This window comes from Psammomys obesus, unplaced genomic scaffold (assembly GCF_907164565.1).
Source record: "Psammomys obesus unplaced genomic scaffold, mPsaObe1.curated_primary_1811, whole genome shotgun sequence".
Classification (NCBI taxonomy): Eukaryota; Metazoa; Chordata; class Mammalia; order Rodentia; family Muridae; genus Psammomys; species Psammomys obesus.
This window is the reverse complement of record NW_026585895.1, coordinates 16,782,077-16,805,705: the sequence shown is the minus strand read 5'-3', so window position 1 is coordinate 16,805,705 and position 23,629 is coordinate 16,782,077. Positions and strand designations below refer to the sequence as shown.

At 37.5% G+C, this 23,629-nt stretch overlaps 1 protein-coding gene across 1 annotated transcript in view; it reads left to right on the top strand.

Moving 5' to 3' along the window:
• Xirp2 (xin actin binding repeat containing 2) overlaps window positions 1–23,629 on the top strand; it is a 336,814-nt gene that overhangs the window by 228,202 nt on the left and 84,983 nt on the right. Inside the window, exon 3 of the mRNA XM_055600574.1 lies at window positions 7,800–7,841. The gene's annotated coding sequence lies outside the window, so the exon portion shown is untranslated. The remainder of the gene's footprint in view (window positions 1–7,799; window positions 7,842–23,629) is intronic.

Sequence of the window (23,629 nt, the reverse complement as noted above, 5' to 3'; positions counted from 1 at the left end):
CTTTCTCTCTCGGTTCCGAAGATAGAACTCAGGGCCCCTTGAATGCCAGGCAAACACTCTACCAACTGATCTATACCCCAAGCCTTCTTCATACTTTCTTGAAGTGAATTCACCTGCAGTTTTACACTAACTTCCCTAACATTCTTTTCAGTCACTATCTAATGCAGTCAGAGGGAGCACAAATTTCAGAGTGAAATCATAAGCCCAGTCGGAAGAGTCTGCTAAGTGTTGGCTATTCTGAGGAACAGGTAATGAAAGGACTATTCATAAAACATTTGCATGGCAACCACAAGTCAGTGCTTTGGAATGCTGGAAAGTGTCCACTGTTAACAATCAAAACCCAGGAACTCATGCTGAGCATGTGCACGGTCATGCTTAATTTTAAGTATGATGCCATCAAAACAGGGAAAGGCCAAATATAAATACCCTTTGAAACTATTCATGCTTGAAGTTGGAAAGAATATTTTCAATATTATGATAGAATTAAAAGTATATGCAATTATTCTACAGAGTGCTTTGAGCATATTATCACTTGTCCACTAACCAACCACTAAATATATCTTTTTTTAAAGAATTTTTTTACTTTTTTATTTTTATTTTATTTTATTTTTAATTACACCTTTTTTTTACTTTGTATCCCCCCTCTAATTCCCTCCCTTCTCCTCTCTCAATCCCTCCCTTCCTCCCCCTTCTCCACACGTGTCCCTCCCCAAGTCCACTGGTAGGGGGAAGGGTTTCTTTTTCTTCCTTCTGATCCTAGTCTGTTAGGCCTCATCAGGAGTGGCTGCATTGTCTTCCTCTGTGGCCTGATGAAGCTGCTCCCCACTCAAGGGGAGGTGATCAAAGAGCAGCAGAATGCAGGGAATCTTATGAAAGAAGTGGGAAATAGTAAGATCTGGAGAGGACAGAAGCTCCACAAGGAGAGCAACAGAACCCAAACATCTGGGCACAGAGGTCTTTTCTGAAACTGATACTCCAACCAAGGACCATGCACGGAGATAACCTAGAACCCCTGCACAGATGTAGCCCATGGCAGTTCAGTGCCCAAGTGGGTTACATAGTAATGGGAATAGGGACTGCTTCTGACATGAATTGATTGGCCTGCTCTTTTTAAAAAAATTGTAAAATGTTATTTTTTTTTAATAAATTACAGTCAATATTCACTTTGTATCCCAGCGGTAGCCTCCTCCCTCATCCCCTCCCAAACCCACCCTCCTTCCCTCATCTGCTCCCATGCCCATCCCCAACTCCACTGATGGGGAGGTGAGCCCTCCTCCCCTTCCCTCTGACCCTAGCCTATCAGGTCTCATCAGGACTGGCTACATTGTCTTCCTCTGTGGCCTGGTATGGCTTCTCCCTCCTGAGGAGGAAATGATCAAAGAGCCAGACACTTAGTTTATGTCAGAGACAGTCCCTGTTCCCATTACTAGGGAACCCTCTTGGACACTGAGCTGCCATGGGCTACATCTGTGCAGGGGTTCTAGGTTATTTCCGTGCATAGTCCTTGGTTGGAGTCTCAGTTTCAGAAAAGACCTCTGTGCCCAGATGTTTGGGTTCTGTTGCTCTCCTTGTGGAGCTTCTGTCCTCTCCAGATCTTTCCATCTCCCCCTTCTTTCATAAGATTCCCTGCGCTCTGTGACTCATAAGAGTCGCAACATCTGCTTTGATACCTTGCTGGGTAGTCTTTCAGAGGCCCTCTGTGCTACACTCTTGTGCTGTTCCCTGTTTTCTTCCTCTTCTGAGGTCCATTCCATTTGCCTTTCTGAATGAGGATTGATCATCTTACCCAGGGTCCTCTTTCTTGCTTACCTTCTTTAGGTGTATAGATTTTAGTAGATTTATCCTATGTTATATGTTTAAAATCCACTTATAAGTGAGTATATACCATGTGTGTCTTTCTGCTTCTGGAATACATCATTCAGGATGATGTTTTCTAGTTTCCAGCATTTGCCAGCAAATTTTAAGATTTTCTTTTCTTTTTTTTTAATTGCTGAGTATTCCTTTGTGTAAATGTACCACAATTTCTGTATCTATTGAAAGACATCTGGGTTGTTTCCAGATTGTGGCTATAACAAATAAAGCTGCTATGAACTTACAGCTATAGCCAGGTACTTACAGCACTATAGTCAGGTACTAGGCTGGATATTTAAAGTAATAATGATTAAAACAGAAAATGAGTAAAAATAAACTCCCCCTTATATAATATATATTTATATGTGTGTTATAATTAAACAGTGGAGTACACACAATGGATAATAGCATTAAAATGAAATAAATTGTATATATACATACATGTGTGTATATATATACATACATATATACATATATATGTATATATACATATATACGTATATATGTATGTATATATACATACATGTATATATATATATATATATATATATATATATATATATATAACAAATAAAAAAGAAAGTTAGGAGCAAGTGAAAGAGATATGATGGAGCTTTGTCATTAAAATCAGATTGTGAGGAACAGCAACAGTAAAAATTTGACATTTCAGCAATGTCTTAAAAATATTTTGGTTTTGTTCATTCAAACATATAAATATACAAATTTATATAATTTTAAAGACAAAAATGCCCACTACAATTGGAAGGAAAGTCTGTGTGATCAATTCCCCGTAACTGGATTTACTTTCTTGCTGGGTTCTATGCAGCCATTTGAGTAGAGGGCAAACAAACAAGTGTACAATCCTTATTCAAACCAGTATTCCCAACACAAAGTGTGTGAAACTCTTCCTTCTTGGTTTTCTGCTCTGCTTCATGATCTGCAAGGCATTGTTCAGTTCTGCCGTAGAGAGAGCCCACTGATATAGGGCAGCAGAGAGCAAGGGCTTCAGGCAGAATCAGAGAGGTGGCTGAAGACTCGGAAGTCACATGTGTGAACCACAGCACAGTTATTATAGGCAAGCTCACATGGGAATTGCATTGCATAAGAGTTTTGAAATTAGAATGTCAGGACAAAGGTGAAACCCAAGATGTCTGCAGCCTAAAGTAAATTCATGACTCCATGAGATATACCTAGGTTTGCTCATGTGACTAGCAGTGTTTCAAAATAATACAACTGCAAAGGTCTACAAGTGTAGTCGATATACACGGGGACATTCAAAGAGAGATATTAATGATGCAAAACTAGCAAGACTGAGTTTAAGAGAAGAAATAAAAGACAGAAAAGAGGTCTAGTAAAGAAAGATTAGGAAAGTGCTACAAAGTTTGCTGCTGTTTTTTTTTTTTGCAAATCTCATTACAAAAATGCAAAGTCAAACATAAAGAAAGGAAGGATGAAGAGAGGATTGAAAACAGACAAAACACAAATTGAAGAAGAAATGGAATAACAAATGAAAGATAAAGCCTTTCTGCAGCACTTTAGAAAAGTAGCTATAATCCAGTTGCTAAAGAATTATGGCCAAATGTGGTGATACACACTTGCAAAGCCAGGCCTTAGGAGGTGGAAACAAAAGGATTGGGGGTCAAGGTCAAAACAGCATCCTAGAGTATATCCTAAACTAGAAAAGAAAGGGGAAAACAAATGAAATGAAAAGATAAATAATATTATTAGTAATATTATAATAATATTAGTAGTAATAGTAATATTAATACTAGCAATATACATAAACTTAGCAAACATTTCTGGAGTGTGTTCTATGAACCTGCCCCTTGGCTCAGCACTGGGATTATAAGTATGTAAAGACAAAGACTGTATCCTTGAGCAGTTTATCACTTAAGAAAACAGGTGACAAGCAGCATGCATCACAAAGAAGAGGAATATGAAACATCCCACTATCCCTGGACTCTTTAAAGGAATATCGACTGGGAAACAGTGCACAAGTCCTTGAAATGTTCATGTGAACCAGTGAAGGAGCAGGAGGAGAAGAAAGAGGAAAGGGGAGGAGGAGGAAGAGGAAAAGAAGAAGAAAAGGGATGTTTGAGGAGCAGAAGGAAGAGGAGAAGGAAACCAAATCTAGATAAAGCCTGTAAATTAATGGAGTGACATCAAAAATGAGGAATTGGGAGAAATAGGAACCCTTCCATATGTCTAAAGCTAAATGGCTCATTTCAATAAATATTCATGTATCTTAATGAGTTACAGCCAGAGTGGGCACTGGATTTTAAGCTAGAGGTGAAATAATTAAGGCTGAGGTTAATTATACTCTGCTACTAAATGAAGAATATTGAACTGCGTGAAATGAGAAGATTGTATCTCAGTATTACATTGATCATAATGTACACTGACATATGTTAGTAATTTTCAAGAATTGGCTAGGAATATTTTGACTATTTTTCTTTCTGGGTAAAGATGTTATGGCTGTAGAAACAACCTTTACCCTGGGCATTTCAGATATGCAGATTTGGGAAAATTTGTTACATGTGTTTGCTAATTAGCAATGTTGAGTTAAAAACTCAATTTTAAAATCTTTGAAGTTTTAAAATTATTTGCCAAAGATAAGTCAGATATTTGTTTAAAATGCTTTTTCCCCTCAATCAATTTATGAGCATTTGGCATTCCATAAATACTATTAGACATTAAAAATAATTATAAATATTTGAGTACTGAACAAGTGTCCTGTTCCTAGTTAAAATAGCATCACATTTTTGAAATATGTGGTAAGAACAACAACTCAACAATAAGCATGAAAATACTAATTATTGGGCATGAGCTTTCCTCTTTGTGGAGTAATGTTTAAAGAGTCATGTGATTTTACATCTATAAATAGGGGTTTAAAGCTAAAATAATTTCCTATGAATAAACCATGCATGTCATACCTATGATTCTTCATTTAGACTCTCCAAGCTGATGAAACAGTGTATGAACTCTTAATTAGAAGAGTACATGAAGTCCTAGGCAGAAGTACTTAGAACTTGCATGAATAATAGCAAAACATCTCCATATAACCTGTGACAGAAAGCCATGTCCATGGTCTTAAAATTGTCTTTAAAAAAATTAAGCAGCCTTGCCAGGCCACAGAAGAAGAAGATCCAGACAGTCCTTATGAGACTTGATAAGCTAGGGTCAGATAGCAGGGGAGGAGAACTCCGCCTTTCAGTGGACTAGGGAAAGGAAATGGGGGTAAGAGAAGGCCTATGAGGAGATGAGGGAGGGGGTTACAATCAGGATATAAAATGGATAAATTGTAAAAAAAATATAAATAAATAAATTAGAAATAAATAAATAGTCAAGATCTTGTCAAATGGAATAGGAAAATTTATTTTATCCAGTTAGTAGTTTATTTGATCTAATAGTTCAGTTGTTATTTCCTAGCTAGTTTCTGATTTACTACCAAATACAAATTTATTTCTCAGTGAAAGGGCCACCAATCTTCATAATTTTCAAGGAATAAATTGACACATCACCATCAAGCACCTTTTATATCACTGCTTCGCAGTGCTAAGAAACATTACTTAAATATCTTCACTGGCCACTCTTAGTCATGGTGTGTTCCTCTTTCGGAAAAGAATATCACATCTTGTACCCATGGATTTAAATTGTATTCAATATAGAGAATTATTTAAAAAAAAAAAAAAGGAAATGTGCATCATGAGGAAGTGATCAAAAAGAAATAACATAGTCCATGTCAGAGATATCCCCCACTCCCCTAATTTGTGGTCCCTAAAAAATAATTAATACCTTTCCCAATTTTACACAGAACAATTTAGATGAAGAACTATAAAAGAAAATGAATAGAAGGTCAGATAAGTATATATTTTAATGAAGAGTGTAATCTCTTGGGGGCATTAGTTTAATTGACATTCAAAATGTCATTCAATTGCACATCAGCTTTTATTTAACTAAAAGAAGACCTGTACCTGGGAATGTCGATCAATGGTGTGGGTTATGTGCTACACTATGATTTTTTTAAAGGCATATTAATACAGCATGTATATCCATCATTTCAGGTAGTGACTGGATAAATTGGCTTATGTCTTATCACAAACTATTCCAAAAAAACTAAAAGGGATGAAGATGCTCAGCTGGCATAACAAAGAAAAATTTTTGAGATATATGTAGTGTGCTCTTTTAATGTTGTATAGAAAGAATTAATTGTGTCTGCATTACCCAGGTGACTAAATGCATATGTTCATCCCATCATATTTCTCCTGGATTTTCTACACATAACCAAACTCATACATGTTCATTAATTATTGGCGTTTTCATTTTCTTACAAGATTTCTTGTGCCAATTTTTTAAAGATTAAGTTGTGTACTCTTCTCAATAAGAAAAGAGTCTCTTTTCTTTTTAACTTAAAAATAGATTGTTATTTCATACAGTATATCTTGATTAGAGTTCCCCTCACTCCACTCATTCTAGTTCCTCCCCATCTCTCTTCCCCTCTAGATCATCTCTCTTTCTGTCCAACATAAGAGCAGGTTTCTAAGTTATATCAACCACATATCACAAAATAGAACGCAATCAAATGAAACAAAAACTCTCTTATTAAAGTTGGACATGGCAATCCAACAGGAGAAAAAAAGTAGAGTCTTCCAGAGGCCCTCTGCAGTCAGCTCCTGTCCTGTTCCCTCTTTTCTCCCTCTTCTGATTTGCCTTTCTGAATGAGGATTGATCATCTTAACCAGGGTCTTCCTTCTTGCTTAGCTTCTTTACGAGTACAGATTTTAGTATGAAACTTTCATATTTAAATATTCTTCTAAGCATCACAAATGATATAGCCTAAAAATGCTACTAGTAATGTCAATAATTAGGCTGTAATGTCTTCTGAGATGGTAGTAAGGCTAGTACTCTCTCTTAGGTATATTGAGAAGAGTGATTGGAATATTGCATATCAATGATTTTTCACACTGCATACATTCCAAATGTTATTGATCTTAAACTGAAACAAAGTGTGAAACTGGCTTCTGTTAATTCATAAAAATGGATGAGGAAATGGATACTCCTAAGCTAAAGGCTTACTGATCATGACCATGACTGTTTTTCATCTTCTTCATTCAAACACCCTGGCTTATTTGGGGCTCTTTTTGCCTTCCTTTTTCTTCCTATTCTATGTGAAAGTACCCATAGTTAGTATTTTCTTGATTTCCAGTAGGAACCAACCAAATGTTACATGGAAGCATTTAGTGTATTGTTTTATTGATAACACCAGAATGTATTGGGTTCACTAGAAGCACAGAAGTGAGCATTGTCATTAATGATTCAGAACAATGGACGCCATCCACACAGTGTCCTTGAAAAAGAGAGACTCATCACAAGACGGGGATTCTTGCTTATGCAGTGTTGATCCACACCTTGCAATCTTTCAATTTTCAGAAATTAATTCATGTGATAGTTTGTTTTCCTATTTCCCGATCTATTTATGTCATAGTCCATAAAATACAGATGTTTTACCTGTGTCTTGGCATAATCCATCATTCTCTACAGGACATCTATGTTCACTGGCATGCTCCTTCATCTGAAAGTCAACAGGAAATTCATACTCTATGCACGTAATGAAACATAATTCTACAGGCCTACTTTGGAAGACAGCTTTTTTTCCCCTCTCAAAACAACAAATAGAGAAACAGATAGAGAAAAGGGAGAGACTAAGTTTTATCTTAGCCATAGCAACACACTTTAGTTTGATATCTGCTATAAATTTTGGTAAAAATGGTTAAAAATAATTTTTAAACCAATTTCTTTTTATATTTATTTTTAATTTTCACTTTACATCCCAATCTTAGCCTCCTCCCTCTTCTACTGTCTGTCCCTCCCTTCCAACCTTTTTCCCTTTTCCCCTCCTCCTCAGAAAAGGTGAGCTCCCCCTCACCAACCCACCCCAGCTCATCAAGTCACATCAGGACCAAGCTCACCCTCATCCAGAGGCTAGGCTAGTCAGCCTTGTTAGTGGGAAGTGATTGAAAGTAGGCAAAAGAGTCCATGGCATACACAGTACTTTGTTGGTGTTTTTTCTGATGCTATCCCTCAAAATCTGGTTAAATCTGTATTGTTGTGTAAACCTATCCTTATTGTGTAAACCTGCCTAAGTCATTATACCTGACTGGTTGATTAAACAGCTTATACCTGGGCAGGGCAGAATGGGGTAGGTGTGGCTAAGGTTCCCTTGCTTCAGGGACAGGAGGAATCATGGGAGACAGACAGCCAGGAAGAAAGAAGGAAGGGACAACAGCATGATGGGTTAGCATGGAGCAAGATGAGGGACTCCAATAATTGCATGAAAAGGCCCGGATAAAAAATACAAGCAGTATCAGGGATCATGGATGGAAGGTAGACCAGATGAGGAGGATGAAGGTGGATGGCACTGGATGGGGCCTGGGAGATGGATGGTGAGCGTATTGAGACAGTGTGTAGGTGAAAGATCTGCCCAGCCCAAGGTAAATAAGGTAATTATAAAATCTAACAGGTATCCACGTCTTATTATTTGTGATAGCAGGTTAGATAATACCTCTGTGGTAATCTTAAGGCTAATAATAAACATATAGCCCTACAATAATTTTTATTATTATTATTTACAACAACTGATCAACTTACGAGGAGACCCACAAGAAGATCAAACTGCCCATCAGTTACATATGTGTAGGGGGACTATGTCCAGTCCATGCATGCTCTTTGGCTGGTGCTTTCTTCTCTGTAAGCCCCCATGGCTCTATGTTAGTTGACTTTGTTGGCCTTCATGTGATGTTCTTGTCCCCTTGAGACCTTCGGTCCTCCCCCTTTTTCACAGGACTCCCCAAGCTCTGCCTAATGCTTAACTGTGAGTTTCAGTGTCTGATTCAGTCAGCTGCTGGATGGAGCCTCTCCTAGGAAGATTATATTAGGCTCCTGTCTGCAAACAAAGCAGACACCTTAATGGTGTCAGGGGTTGTCTTCCTTTCATGGGTGGGGCTCAGGTTGGGCCAGGAATTGCTTAGACATTCCGTCAGTCTCTCTCTTTATCTCTGCATGTCTTGTAGGCAGGATAAAGGTTGGGCAGATGGCTTTGTAGGCAGACTGGTGTTCCCCTCCCACCACTATAAGTCCTTCCTGACTAGAAGGTGGCCTCCTCAGGCTCCATGTCCGCTGATGCTGGGAGGCTTAGCTAGCGACATCCCAAAATCATTCCTGGAGCCTACCCTGTCACAGAACTCCTGTTGTCTCAGTGCTTCCACCGCCCTTGGTTTTCTTTTTCTCTCCAAGGCCTTTCCCTTCCCCTCCCCACTACCACACATCTGATCCCTCCCACACGCCATTTTCCTCATCATACCCTCTCCTACCCAGTTCCCTCACCACATCCACTTCTGCTGTGTATTCTCTCTCCCCACCTAAGTGAGATTCAAGGAGGCTTCCCTTGGGACCTCCTTGCTACTTAGTCTCCTTCATTCTGTGAATTACAGTATGGTTGTCCTGTAGAAGAAATTATTAAGAGTGGACAAAACCCCATGATAGCTTTTCCTCTTCATTGAAAGTAAAATACATAAATTTCAAATTATTTACCAAAATGAAATGCTTTCACACACTGCTCTACTTATGCTGTATCAGAGCGTTTGCCTCCTGGATTGACCAATTGCTTTTGAAGATAACAAAATAATGATAGATAATTATGTGATTTCATTTCTTTTTTTTCTTTTTTTAATTTTTTATTAATTACACTTTATTCATTTTGTATCCCCCCATAAGCCTCTTCCTCCTCCCCTCCCGATCCCACGCTCCCTCCCCTTTCTGCATGCATGCCACTCCCCAAGTCCACTGATATGGGAGGTTCTCCTCTCCTTTCTGATCTTAGTCTATCAGTTCTCATCAGAAGTGGCTGCATTGTCCTCTACTGTGGCCTGGTAAGGCTGCTCCCCCCTCAGGGGGAGGTGATCAATGAGCAGGCCAATCAGATTATGTCAGAGGCAGTCCCTCTTCCCATTACTATGTAACCCAATTGTACACTGAACTGCCATGGGCTACATCTGTGCAGGGGTTCTAGATTATCTCCACGAATAGTCCTTAGTTAGAGTATGAGTCTCTGGGAAGTTCCCTGTGTTCAAGTTATCTTGTTCTGTTGCTCTTCTTGTGGAGTTCCCGTCCCCTCCAGCTCTTACTATTTCTCACTTCTTACATAAAATTTTATGTGATTTCATTTCTTAAAATGTGAAAATACCTTTACAAAATTCAGCATAAACACCTCGGTGAGAAATGCAATGAAGCACCACTGTCTGAAACCACAGCTTCCACCATATTTTCTTTTATTTCTCATCTGTAACTTTCCCAAACACTTTGTAATTGTATCGTAGTCTTTGAGTTAGGTACTATTATTTCAAGCTTATAAATGAAAATAATTGAAAGTTAGAATATTTAAGACCAGAACAATCACAAATATAGCCACTAAGTGTCATTGCATGTAGCTTTTTTTTTTTTTCAACCTAAGGGGCAAAAATCAAAAGTTTTATTTAAGTCTACTCTAGTAGTAATTGGGAGAACTGAGGGGTTGGCTATAAAGGAATAAGAGACCTAGAAATACCAAGCACAGGAAGAAGCCACTGCCTCTAAGAGTAATGTAGTTTTCTTTCCTGGTGCTGTGATAAAATGCACCCACAACCAAGGACCATCTATGAATATAACCTAGAACTTTTGCTCGGATGTGGCCTGTGGTAGCTCAGTAACCAAGTAGTTTTCCAAAGTAAGGGGAACAAGGACTATTTTTAACAGGATCTCAAGGGCAGGCTCTTTGACCTCCCCACCCTCCCAGAAGAGGAGCAGTCCTGTTAGGCCACAGAGGAGGACTTTGCAGCCATCCCCGAAGATACCTGATAAAACAGGGTCAAATGAAAGGGGAGGAGGTCCTCCCCTATCAGTGGACTTGGAAAGGGGCAGGGAGGAGACCAGGGAGGGAGTGTGGGGTTGGGGAGGAAATGAGGGAGCGGGATACAGCTGGGACACAGATTTAACAAAATGTAACTAATAAGAAAAATAAAATTTTAAAAAAAATGCACCCACAAAACGAAGGGAAGAGGGGTTTGCTTTGATTCACAGTTTCAGGCTAGAGTCCATCCTGCTGGATAGTGACAGCTACAGGAGCCTGGGGGAGCTGTGCATTCAGAGACAAGAAGCAGAAAGTGATGCATGCATGGTTTCTAGGGTCCCGCTCACTTTCTCTGTTTCACATAGTCCGGGATCAGAGGCCCAGGAAATGGTGTCTACCACAATTAGGATGGATCTTCTCACATCAATTAACATAATCAAGATTATCCCCCACAGATAACACTAGTCTCCATCAAATTGACAGCTATTGACCATAGCATGAAACGTATAGTACACTGGAAAGAAAATCTATAATAGGACTCTTTCACCCAGTGCCGACGTGCCAGGCTTGATTGGAAAGGGTTTGATGAGACCCACTGTGTGGGGAAGTCATCCTCCGGGATGCAGAGATACCATGGAGAGCTGCCAGGCGACAGTAGCCAAGTCACACTGCAGGGACCTTCAGGAGACTTGCTGCAAAAACCAGGAGCCATTTCTCTCTTGTGTCCATCCAGGGCCCTCTCCATCTCCACAAAGCTCATCATTTTCTCTTATCTTGAAGGAGTAGTGTTCTGATATCACAGGCTGAACCACCGAGGGTGGCTTGGGAGCAGAGAATGGTAGAATAACAACCAGAACATTAGTGCATTAAAAACACTTAAAAGCTTGTGTTCTTTGGATGCCAAACTGTAGGCTAAGAATGCAATTCTATCTTAGATGAAATCATCTAAAAATAATTTTATGCAATTATTTCTGAAAGATAATGTAAAGCTTAATGCTTTTTCCATCACTACAAAGAATAAACTTCATATTCTGATAATTGTTCAGAACTGAATTTGGTGTAAGCCTGTTTGGATCATGTTTTGACTGTTAAAATTTGAGTAAATATGTTGGTCAAAATACTCCACATTCTTGTGTCTCTGCTAATTCACTAAACAAACATAAAGAGCAATACTAAGTCATATATTTCTTATGCAGTTTAGATGATATGATTTTAATAAGCCTCAGATGTGATTGGAACATGTGTAACACTCACTTCTAGATTGCTGTTTATTGTCATATGTTACTGAATTCCTTCTCTCATTAAAATATCTTCAGTATCTAGAATAGAGAAATAAAAAGCTGCAAGAATTCTGGGATCAGCTACTCACAAACCAACACAGGTCAAGCAGCATTCAACGTATGTTTGCAGCATGTGCAGCGCAGAACAAGGATGACAGATGAGAACCTGGAGAGGAGATGATGAGTCAGTCATTCCATAAACAGGCCGGGCCCCTTTATTCATGTCAAAATGCAATTGAGAAATAAGACATAAAAAATAACAGTCCACAGTAAGTTTATCTACACTGTACAATGTACACCATCTTATCTAGTGACAAATAACCACATATTTCCTACTTGAAAAAAAAAACTGTTAATCCTGCTTCCTGAGTCTCCCTGCTTTTGTAAGCCCAATAGAATCATTCATCAGTAAAAGTGGGGTCATGGTAACAAGACCTTCCATAAATTCCAAAACCCCAAAATGCTCAATTCCTTTGTATAAAATAAAAGTGTGCTTACATGCAACCTATAGATACCACTCCATATATTTAATTGACCTTAAGACTTATTTATTTTATGTTCTGTACATAGGTGTCATGACAGTAAATATGTAGGTGTACCCCCAAAGATGTCAAAAGAGACCATTAATGCTCCTGAAACTGGAGTTATGAACGCTTATGTGGGTATTGGGAATCAAACCAGAATATTTTTCTTCAGGAACTGGAAGTACTCTTAACTGCTGAGCCATTGCTCAAGCCCTAGGCCTTAAGTAATAACTTCTAAAATGTGCTATCTAAATAGTCGCTATACTGTATTTTTTAAGAAGACAGTAGTGCAAATGCAACTTCTCTTTAAATATTTCTGATATACAGATGGAGGTCTTGGACACAGGGCAACAGTATATCACTTTTGTGTTTTTGGTTTTTTTTTTTTCTGAAAAACTGAGAGCAGTTTAAACAGTCATCATCACTGATACAACTTTCAGAGAAAAACAAATTCCCTCCCAGAATTTTTTCTGTATTTACGTTTATGCTACTGGATCTATAGAAACCTGCATCGTTAAAAACTGGTGTGGAAGCTATAGAGAAAATTGTCAGTGTTTACAACCCAAGCATGAGGACCCAAGATCAATCTTTAAAACATATGGAAAGTCAATGGAAAAAAAAAATCCGTGATGGCTAGACTTGTAAACCCAGAGCAGGAAGCATGGAAACAGGGAGTATCCTAGAGGTCAATAATTGGACATTCTAATCTAAATAGTGACCCTCCGATCCCTCTCAGTGACTTGGTCTCAAAAATCCAGGCAAAATTAGATACAAGGTTGACCTCTGGCCTCCACACACTAATACACACATACATATGCATAGAGTTGCTCATACGCAATACACACACACAGTTGCTCCTACACCATTCAAACACTTTTATATCACTTTTTACTGCACTGGTACTTCCATCTCCTTTTAAACCAAACACACACACACACACACACACACACACACACACACATACACACACACACACTTTATTTAAATTATAGCTAAACCACAAAACTTTTCTGATGGATTTTGACACCTAACTATTTTAATTATTTGTGCAAAGAACTGAAGATGAAATATCGTCCAGAGAAAATTATAGGTCCATTTAGTAGGCAAATTCAAATTTCCACTTACATATTCCCAAACAGTCCCTAGATTAGATTTATTTTTCATTATTTTTACTCTGACTGATTTACCCATCACCATTTCCTGCATTTAGAGTGCTTCTTTAATAGATTTCACAGGCACAATAGTGTGGACACAAGATCCTATGATAGTATGTATTTCTGTGTAATATTGTTGTAGTCAAGATTAAAATTGATTTCCTTAACATATTTCATTCATTCATGATGCCTCTCAATGTAAGGAACTTTGAAAGGGAGCATCGCAGGAAAACACCACCCACAACCTCACCTTAACACTGTTCTTAACTCTTATATTATTTTTTCTTCATTAATTTATTTATTTGTTCAATTTCTATCCCAATCACAACCCCACAGCCTCCTCTCCTTCCAGTCCCACTCGCTCATCCATCTGCCTTTTATTTAGATATAAATTAAATTGAATAATTCACAGAGCTCCTTAAGTATAAGCTCCTATGTGCACCACTTTTCACTTCTGCAACAATACATGGAAAAAGCGAGTGAAAGGGGACAAAGTGTTTTAACTGACAATTTTAAAGGTTTTAGGAAACTGACATTTGGCTTTCTTATTTCTTAGTGAATGCATAAGTTAGACCATGGGGGAGCAAGAACCTTCCTTTTAGGAGACAGGCAGCAGGAAAGGAAATGACAAGAAGGACTAGGTATAAAACAGGTCCCACAAAATCATCCCTCCACTGGCCTCCTCCTTTCAGCCAAGCTGAGTCTCCTAAAGGCCATTCTGCTATGAACTCATCATAAAAATCCATTCAGCTATGACTAGAACCTCCATGATCCACTAGCTCCTGACCAAGTCTTTAGCATACAACAAATTCCATGAGCACTGACATCCATTTCTACCTGGTTCATTGTCCTTAATGATCTGTAATGTACACTCCCAGTTAATCATACCCAACCAGAAGTAACAACAACGGTTTGATTTCAATCTTTTCTGTTCATTTATCTTATTCTGGAATTTCAAAAACATCACTTGTCACATTCTCCTTTCACTCAACATGATTTTACAACTTATCTAATGTGAGATTTGTTTAGTTCAGCCCTCTCTTTCTTTTCAAAATACTGTAATATTATTTTTTTTGTGCATACCCACAACTGACATTTTATTCTCTTGTTTATTGAGGAGTAGGCAGTGTCTCCTTTGGTGTCATTAATAGCCAAACTGTTATAAACTCTCTTACACAGATTCAAGGGATATAGATTTTCATGTCTTGTATTGAACATACGTTAAGATAGTATACTGATTAGTAATTAGGGAACCAGGAAATTCTTGCTTTGGCCACTTGCACTCTTATCAGCAACATGAGAGAAATTTATTTCTACTACATTTTCCTCGTAAATTTTAATCACTGCTGCTGGTATTTAACCATCCTAGTAGGAATGAGTCATATTTTATTGTAGACTTAATTAGCATTCATTCCCCTGATGACTAATGACATCTTAGGAAGTAGGTTTCATTTGCTTGCTCCCTTTTTTTTTTGTATGTTTGATTGTTTTACATTTTTTTGTGTTGTTTGTGAAATAATCTAGTTAAGTACTTTTCTAATTAATTAGCTACTTCCCTTTTACTATCTTACAAGGTTTTGTTAATTTTTTTCTTTCTCATTTTTTTTCAATTTTATTTTATTAATTACACTTTATTCACTTTGTATCCCCCATAAGCCCCTCCCTTCCCTTTTCTTCACCCATGCCCCTCCCCAAGTCCACTGATAGGGGAGGACCTCCTCTTCTTCCTTCTGATCTTAGTCTATCAGATCATATCAGGAGTGGCTGCATTGTCATCTTCTGTGGCCTAGTAAGGCTGCTCCCTGCTCAGGGGGAGGTGATAAAAGAGCAGGCCAATCAGTCCATGTCAGAGTCAGTCCCTCTTCCCATTACTATGGAACCCAAACACTTATGGACACCTGATCTTTGGCAAAGATGCCAAAACCATACAATGGAAAAAAGATAGCATCTTCAACAAATGGTATTGGTCTAACTGGATGTCTACATGTAGAAAAATGCAAATAGATCCATACTTATCACCTGCACAAAACTGAAGTCCAAGTGGATCAAAGACCTCAACTTAAAACCAGACACATTAAATAGGTTAGAAGAAAAAGTGGGGAAGACCCTTGAACTCATTGGCACAGGAGACAACTTCCTGAACAGACCACCAACAGCACAGGCTCTAAGAGCAACAATCAATAAATGGGACTTAATGAAACTGAAAAGCTGTAAAGCAAAAGACACCGTCATCAAAACAAAGCGACTGCCTACAGATTGGGAAAGAATCTTCACTAACCCTTTATCTGAGGAGGGCTAAGATCTAGTATATATAAAGAACTAAAGAAGCTGAAAAGCAGCAAACCAAGTAATCCAATTAAAAAATGGGGAACAGAGCAAAACAGAGAAGTCTCTGTAGAGGAATATCGAATGGCAGAGAAACACTTAAAGAAATGCTCAGCATCATTAGCCATTAGGAAGATGCAAATCAAAACAACCCTGAGATTTCACCTTACACCCATCAGAATGGCCAAGATGAAAAACTCAAGTGACAACACATGCTGGAGAGGTTGTGGAGAAAGAGGAACTCTCCTCCACTGCTGATGGGAATGTACACTTGTACAACCACTCTGGAAATCAATCTGGTGCTTTTTCAGACAACTAGGAATAGTGCTTCCTCAAGATCAAGCCATACCATTCCTAGGAATATATCCAAAAGAGGCTCAAGTACACAAAAAGGACATTTGCTCAACCATATTTGTAGCAGCTTTATTTGTAATAGCCAGAAGCTGGAAACAGCCCAGATGCCTCTCTTTTTTTTTTTTTTTAAGAGATGCTAAGTCTTCGAATCTTGATGAACCTTCACTTTATTTACCTCAAATCTTTCTTTAGCTTAAAACTGTTTCTTTTCTTTGAGGTTTATTTATTTATTTCCTTGCTCTTTCTCTCTCAGAAACAGTTACATTTCTTTGATCATATCTCTGTCCTTCATGCTTATCATTATCTAGGTCATCTTTTTCATCTTTGTCTTTGCTCCTGCAATATGAAATTTAAGATTTTCCCACATTTCATTGGATAAATTTTTGTTTTGTTTTGTTTTGTTTTTATTTTATTTTTTTCTTATCAGTTACATTTTATTAACTCTGTATCCCAGCCGTGTCCCGATCCCTCATTCCCTCCCAGTCCCTCCCTCCCTCCCTCCCTCATCTCCACCTTGCCCCTTTCCAAGTCCACTGATAGGGGGGACCTCCTCCCCATTCATCTGATCCTGTTTTATCAGGTATCTTCAGGACTGGCTGCAAAGCTCTCCTCTGTGGCCTAACAGGACTGCTCCTCCCTTGGGGGGTGGGGAGGCCAAAGAGCCAGTCATTGAGTTCCTGTTAGAAATAGTTCACTGGATAAAAATTATTTTTACATTTATTCTCTACTATAAAGAATAGCTTTTAACTTTCTCAGTGAACTTAACATATTTTCCAATATATAATTTACTTTTATTTTTATTTTTCTCATGTTTTACATTCATCCTATTCTTTTTGTAGAAATATCCAATCTAGTTTCTACTAAGCAATTTTCCTGAATCCTTTTGAAAATTAGGTTTATAAAAATCATCAGTAATTTAATAGTATTTTAATTTTAAAACTAGATTTACCTCTCTCTCTTTTTTTAATTTTATTTATTATTCTCATTAGTTACATTTTGTTAATTCTGTATCCCAGCTGTATCTCTCATCCCCTCCCCAATCCCACCTTCCCTCCCTCATCTCCTCCCTGCCCCCTCATTCCCTCCCCAATCCCACCCTCCCTCCCTCATCTCCTCCCTGCTCCTTTCCAAGTCCACTGATTGGGGAGGACCTCCTCCCCTTTCATATGACTCCATTTTGTCAGGTATTTTCAGGACTGGCTGCAAAGTCCTCCTCTGTGGCCTAACAGTACTGCTCCTCCCTTAGGAGGTGGGGAGGTCAAAGAGCCAGTCATTGAGTTCCTGTTAGAAATAGTCCTTGTTCCCCTTACTATGGCAAACCAATTAATTACTGAGCTATCTCGGGTCACAAATTAAAATTATATTAATATACTTTTATGTTTTCATGAATGTAATGTTTTCATGTATGCCTAAATTGCATTATATAAATTACATTCACCTCTTGAAGCATTATTTATTTATGATGAAACTTTTAATGTACCTTTTCTATCTTCTTCAAAGTCGATTACTGTCATCTCTAGCCAACAGACTGTGCAGTACCATGCCCCATCCCATTATCGTGAGTAAACACTGACACCCACGCTTATAATCATAGGTGCGTGCCTGTAAACTGCCTACGTTTCCCGCCATTCTATTCCCAACTTTTATGAGATCAATTTCTTTATGTTTTTCAGTTATGTCAGAATAAGCTAATTTTAATATCTATACTATAAACTTCCCTCACCAAGCAGAGCAGCAATGACATCTGAATTTATTTATTTTACACATATTGGCTAGAAATTGGTTTACATGTGGCGTATCAATGAGGCAAATCAATTTGTCTTATTCTGCTGTCACTAAATACATCCTACAAGTTCAATGCACATATTTCTCTTCATCTTCACTTTCAGTTACATCAAATTTTTTTAATATTTGGGCCTGTAAATTTTTGCTAATTTTGCAATATCTACCCTGTATTATATAGTCTTGCTTTAGGCTAGAAGATTTGGTAAATGTGTTTTCCTCTGCAAAGTACATTGCAAGAACTATGGGAGAGTTCTTTCATGCGCACTTTGAAGCCATTCTTGTGAGACTAGCATCCAAGCAGTAAGTTTCTGTCCAGAGCGATTTGGGGTATAGATGTACTAACCATGAAGCCTGAAGTAGTCCAGAAGTCATATTGAACATGTTTGGTGAACACCACTAGTTTTAGTATAGCAACATGGAGTGTCCGAAAGCTTTTTCTACAGTTTTGGAAAACCTCTAACTTTGAGAGTTCTACATATTGTTTTACTCAAAGTGCTAATAGAATTTATTGCTCTCAATGATAACCACTACCAGAAATTCTGTATAAACTTCAGCATATCTCATGTATTATGTCCATTTTGAAATTGTTAACTACAGGAAGGATAGCCTTGAAGGCACCGAAACGTGTCAGCATAACATTAAGGAATAAAAATTCATCATGTTCCCTTGGATTAATATGGCCGAGAGTAGGCCCAAGGTTTAATCCTCCATTTCTCTCCCAAAGACTTTGATCTGTCAGTGCTTTGTCCATATTCTTTCTGTTGTGTGAATATGCTCTGCCCCATCCCTTGCGCATAAGTGGATGCCTCATGTCATCCCTAATGCTTTTATTAATGTTCTCTCTAAATAGAGCTTCTTTTTCTGTATTTATTGATCAGCCCAGAAAACATCTCACAGGGAAGGAATGAGGATAATTTACAAAAATATTTCACTTTTTTTTTTTTTTTTACAAAGGAATAAATTATTTATTCCAACTGATCCCAAAACACTCGTTAGGGTAAACATACCTTTAAGTTATATCTATATGCTGTTTTAAACATCTGTGGCAGATACCTGTTGTATAAAATTGTATTCATTCCATTTGGCTCTTTCAGCAAATGATTAGCATAACACACACACACACACACACACACACACACACACACACACACACACACTGCTCTATAGACTGGAGTATGAAAGAGGACATAAAGACTAAAGCTATATATATTAGCTTAGGTTGTAAAGGGTGATCATGGGAAATCCAAGGCAATTAAAAAGTAAATTCGGTTGTCATATTGTTTTCTTCAAAGCAGGTTAAACAAACCTGCTGAACACACAGCAGGATATAGTCCAGACTGAAGTGATCTTAGGGCATATTATAAACTAGACTGTGCGATCCAGAAACAGTTCAATTCTCTTTGAATGTCAGAGATGTTGTCATACAAATGTATTGCTACGTCTCTTTAAGTTCCCCGTCTCTGTCTCTGTCTCTCTCTCAAGCATTCCATTATATTATATACATATTTTTTCTATTGTAGTTGGCTGTTAATAAAAATACATCCAGCATGAGTGCTCCTTGATATTTTTAACTAAGAACCTTTCTCAACATCTCAATTCTTTTTCAAGGATCAAATTGAAACATTCTGTAGGTTTCTTTCATCCATCCACTCTTTATTAGAAAATTCGTATATAATCCAATTTAAAGGATAGATATGATCTACAAGGAAGTGCTCATAAGAAAACTATTTTTTTTTCATACTGAGAGATAGATCAGTTGAAAATACCACAATGTGTACTCACAGGAAGAGTCAAGAGGGTCTGCATTTGGCTTATTAGTCAAGTGTCTACAGATGTCTTCGTTCCAGACATTCCGAGCTTACACTGTGTGTTGGCACAGTTATTAATAGTGCTGATTTCATTCTCAGAAGTTCCCTAGCCTGCATTGTCAAGTACATCATCACTCTACATAGGATTATGAGATATGATTTAAATGAGTCATACTCCATAATGATCTTACCATGTTTCCTTTTAATGTGATTAAACTTGAATAGGTAAAGGTTATAATTAATCAAATTCAGCCACAATTTGTTTTACTAAGACTTTGTTCCTGTTCAAAAACAAACAAACAAAGAAAAACTGAATGTGTCAACATGGCACCTGTGGTATTCAAAGCAAAATGCTATGTCACAAGTGGTATGCAAATATTTTATATATGCTGAGTAATAACTTATTTGTTTAATTATAAAACTATTAGATAGACTTCTTTGGAGAAGAGATTTTTTTTATATAGTAACTGAAATACAGTTTGCTCAACTATAAAGCAGGCCCTTCTTTTCTCTAGAAGGCCCCAATACCTTGACCTGACGCCTTACACAGAGAGTCCAGCTATTAAAGGCATAAACCAAGCCTTTATCTCATCATCTATTAATGCAAGGAAAATCCTGTCCCTCATGAAACTTATTACCATAACATAATAGTGTCTGCACCATTTAAATTACAATCAGTGCAAGTAATATCTCTAAAGGTGGGAACCCAAGAAGTCAGCAAAATTAAGCTCAATGCTTCCCTTTTATGCTTATGATTAACTTTTATGTTTGAAAATGTATTCCTTAGTTTTATAAGAAATAATAAAAGTATCATTGTGTTGTTGTTTTCTTTTGAGAGCAAGTGAAAATAACACAAGTCTGTGACACATCCTTTGATATATTCTAGATGTTATTTTAAGGGAGAATTATAGAAATAACAACATATATTACTTTTCTTGTAAAGTACCAATGGACTCTTTTTAAAATGATTCTAGATTCATAACAGAACAGAATGTATAAAAATTTCCCCCACCTCTCCATGCATAGGCCTTCTCAACATCAGTGCCCATAAACAGAGAACATTTATGATTTTGAAGACTGATGCACTTTGACCACACAGGTCTATACATCAATATTGATATTGTACATTCACTGGGATTGACAGGTGTTTAACAACAAATATCCGTAGTACAATATCATTGAGAAAAAGCCTCTATTTCAACCTCCTCACCCTTTCTTACCCCTTAAAATGTTTTCCCCATTGTTTTGTCTTTCTGAGAATGTCATGAAATTGAATCCATATAGTATGCAGATTTCCTCACTGAATTTAATGTCTATTTTTTCTCAATGTCTTTTTATAGCACTGAGCTGTATTCTAATTTCTAATTGTACAAGATTTTATCAACAAATGAAGAACAATTAAGTTTATTCCAAGTTCTGGTAAATATCTCTTAAAGTGCTATCTACATCCATTTGCAAGCTTTTGAATGGATGTGACACTTTAGCTTCATGCTGGACTCTAAGTGTGACTATGTTAGTCCTACAAGCAACCAACAAGCATCTCCACAGTGGCTTTTCCTTTCTCAGTGTCACCAGTAGTGGATGGAGCAGAGGGGACGTCCCTGTGCTGAGAATCTTTGTAGACACTTGTTTTCCGGATATATGACTCTTTTTAACAGTTAGGCAGTTATACCCACTGTTGTTACTAGCATTTTTCTGATGGTATGAAGTCTCCTCCGCGTGCTCATCTGCCATGAATAACCACCTCAAGTAATGTATGTATTAACTTTCTGTGATAATTTTAAATTTTTTAATTAAATCATTCTAACCACTGTATATAGATATGAAAAACCTACATACTAACAGATACCATGTGATACTTCAATACATAATACATTGTATAATATTCAAATGAGGCCAAAAATATGTATTTTAATCATTAGTTTTTCATGTTGTATAAAAAACATTCATATGTTATCAGAAACATTTTTCCTGAAATGCCAAATATGGAAAATATGAGAGACCATTGTGAATGAAACTTAGGAATCAAATCAAGAAACAATTCTCTAAAAATAATAAAAAAAAAAAGAGGACCCTAACTAAAATGTTCAATCCCCATCCTGAAAGGCAAAGAGGATGGACATCAGAAGAAAAAGAAAACAGGAAACAACCTAGGAACCTGCCACAGAGGGCCTCTGAAAGCCTCTGCCATGCAGACTGTCAAAGCAGATGCTGAGCCTGATGGCCAACTGACGGGCAGAGTGAATGGAATTTTATGTAAGAAGTGGGAAATAGCAAGAGCTGGAGAGGACAGGAACTCCACAAGGAGAGCAACAGAACAAGAAAATTTGAACACAGGGAACTTCCCAGAGACTCATACTCCAACCAAGGACTATTCATGGAGATAACCTAGAACCCTGACAATGCAGCCACTTCTGATGAGAATTGATAGACTAAGATCAGAAAGAAGGAGAGGAGGACCTCCCCTATCAGTGGACTTGGGGAGGGGCATGCATGCAGAAAGGGGGGGAAGGTGGGACCTGGAGGGGAGGAGGAGATTTATGGGGAATACAAAATGAATAAAGTATAATTAATAAAAGTTAAATAAAAAAAATTAAAAAAATAAAAATAATAAAAAAACATGTGTTTGAGTAAGAGAGATGATGAAGCCAGACATCAGATATTCGAACAATTCCCCCTATTTCGAATGAGTATCATTCAAAGGCATATAAAAAATATAAAAGAATAAATTTAACTTCATTTACATTTTGGAATTAGTCTCATAACTATTACAATTTTAGATGCACTGTCTTTTTTTATGAACCCAGTGAGTGCATGAACATAATTTATTAAGAAATGTTATATTAGTGTATCAATATTATAAATGCGATAATTATTTTATTGACTCATTTAATCTTGGTAACAGCCATATAAAGACTCTTGAACTGTGCTGAGGACCTGGGTGACATGAGCAATGTTCAGTAGAACTTTCCAAGTAATAAAAAGATACTCAATGCAGAACCACATGCCACAGGTGGGAAATGAGTACTTGAGACGTAGTTAGTGCAAATGAGGAACTGAATTTTAAATTCTCATTAAATATAATCATTTAAAATTCAAATGGCCTCATTACCACACAGACATACTGGTCGGTAAACCTTGAAATACATTACATTGGGAAATCTTGTACAGTAGTCATGACCTTTCAATAAACTGTTTCTTAGGGTTAATAAGCTGCATTGTCACTAATTGTACTACCTTTAAATAAAAACTAATTTTGTATATGAAAAAACATATATGCTGATCTTCCTTGGGCATAATATGATTAGAAGCTTACTTGTATCATGGATCCAGTAAGCAGTGTATAAGTAAGATGCTTTCTTCAAATTGCAGGACATTTTCCTTTTTGGGGGTTTGTTGTGGAGCCAGCTAGATACACACAGGACATCACTGTACGCTACGGAAGTTATAAAAGAGATGAAAGATTGATGAGCTGGGTACTTTGTATTTACATAGAATGTGTTGGATCCTGGCAGTATAATACTAAAGGGTAACCTAGCTAACTTCTGTCTCCAGGTTGGGCTATCAGGGGATGCCAAGAAAGTGGCGTGGTGGCTCCTTTCCCTGCCTGTTCTTGTGCCAATTAATCTAGGGCTAACATTAATATGTGTGTTTCTTATTCTTT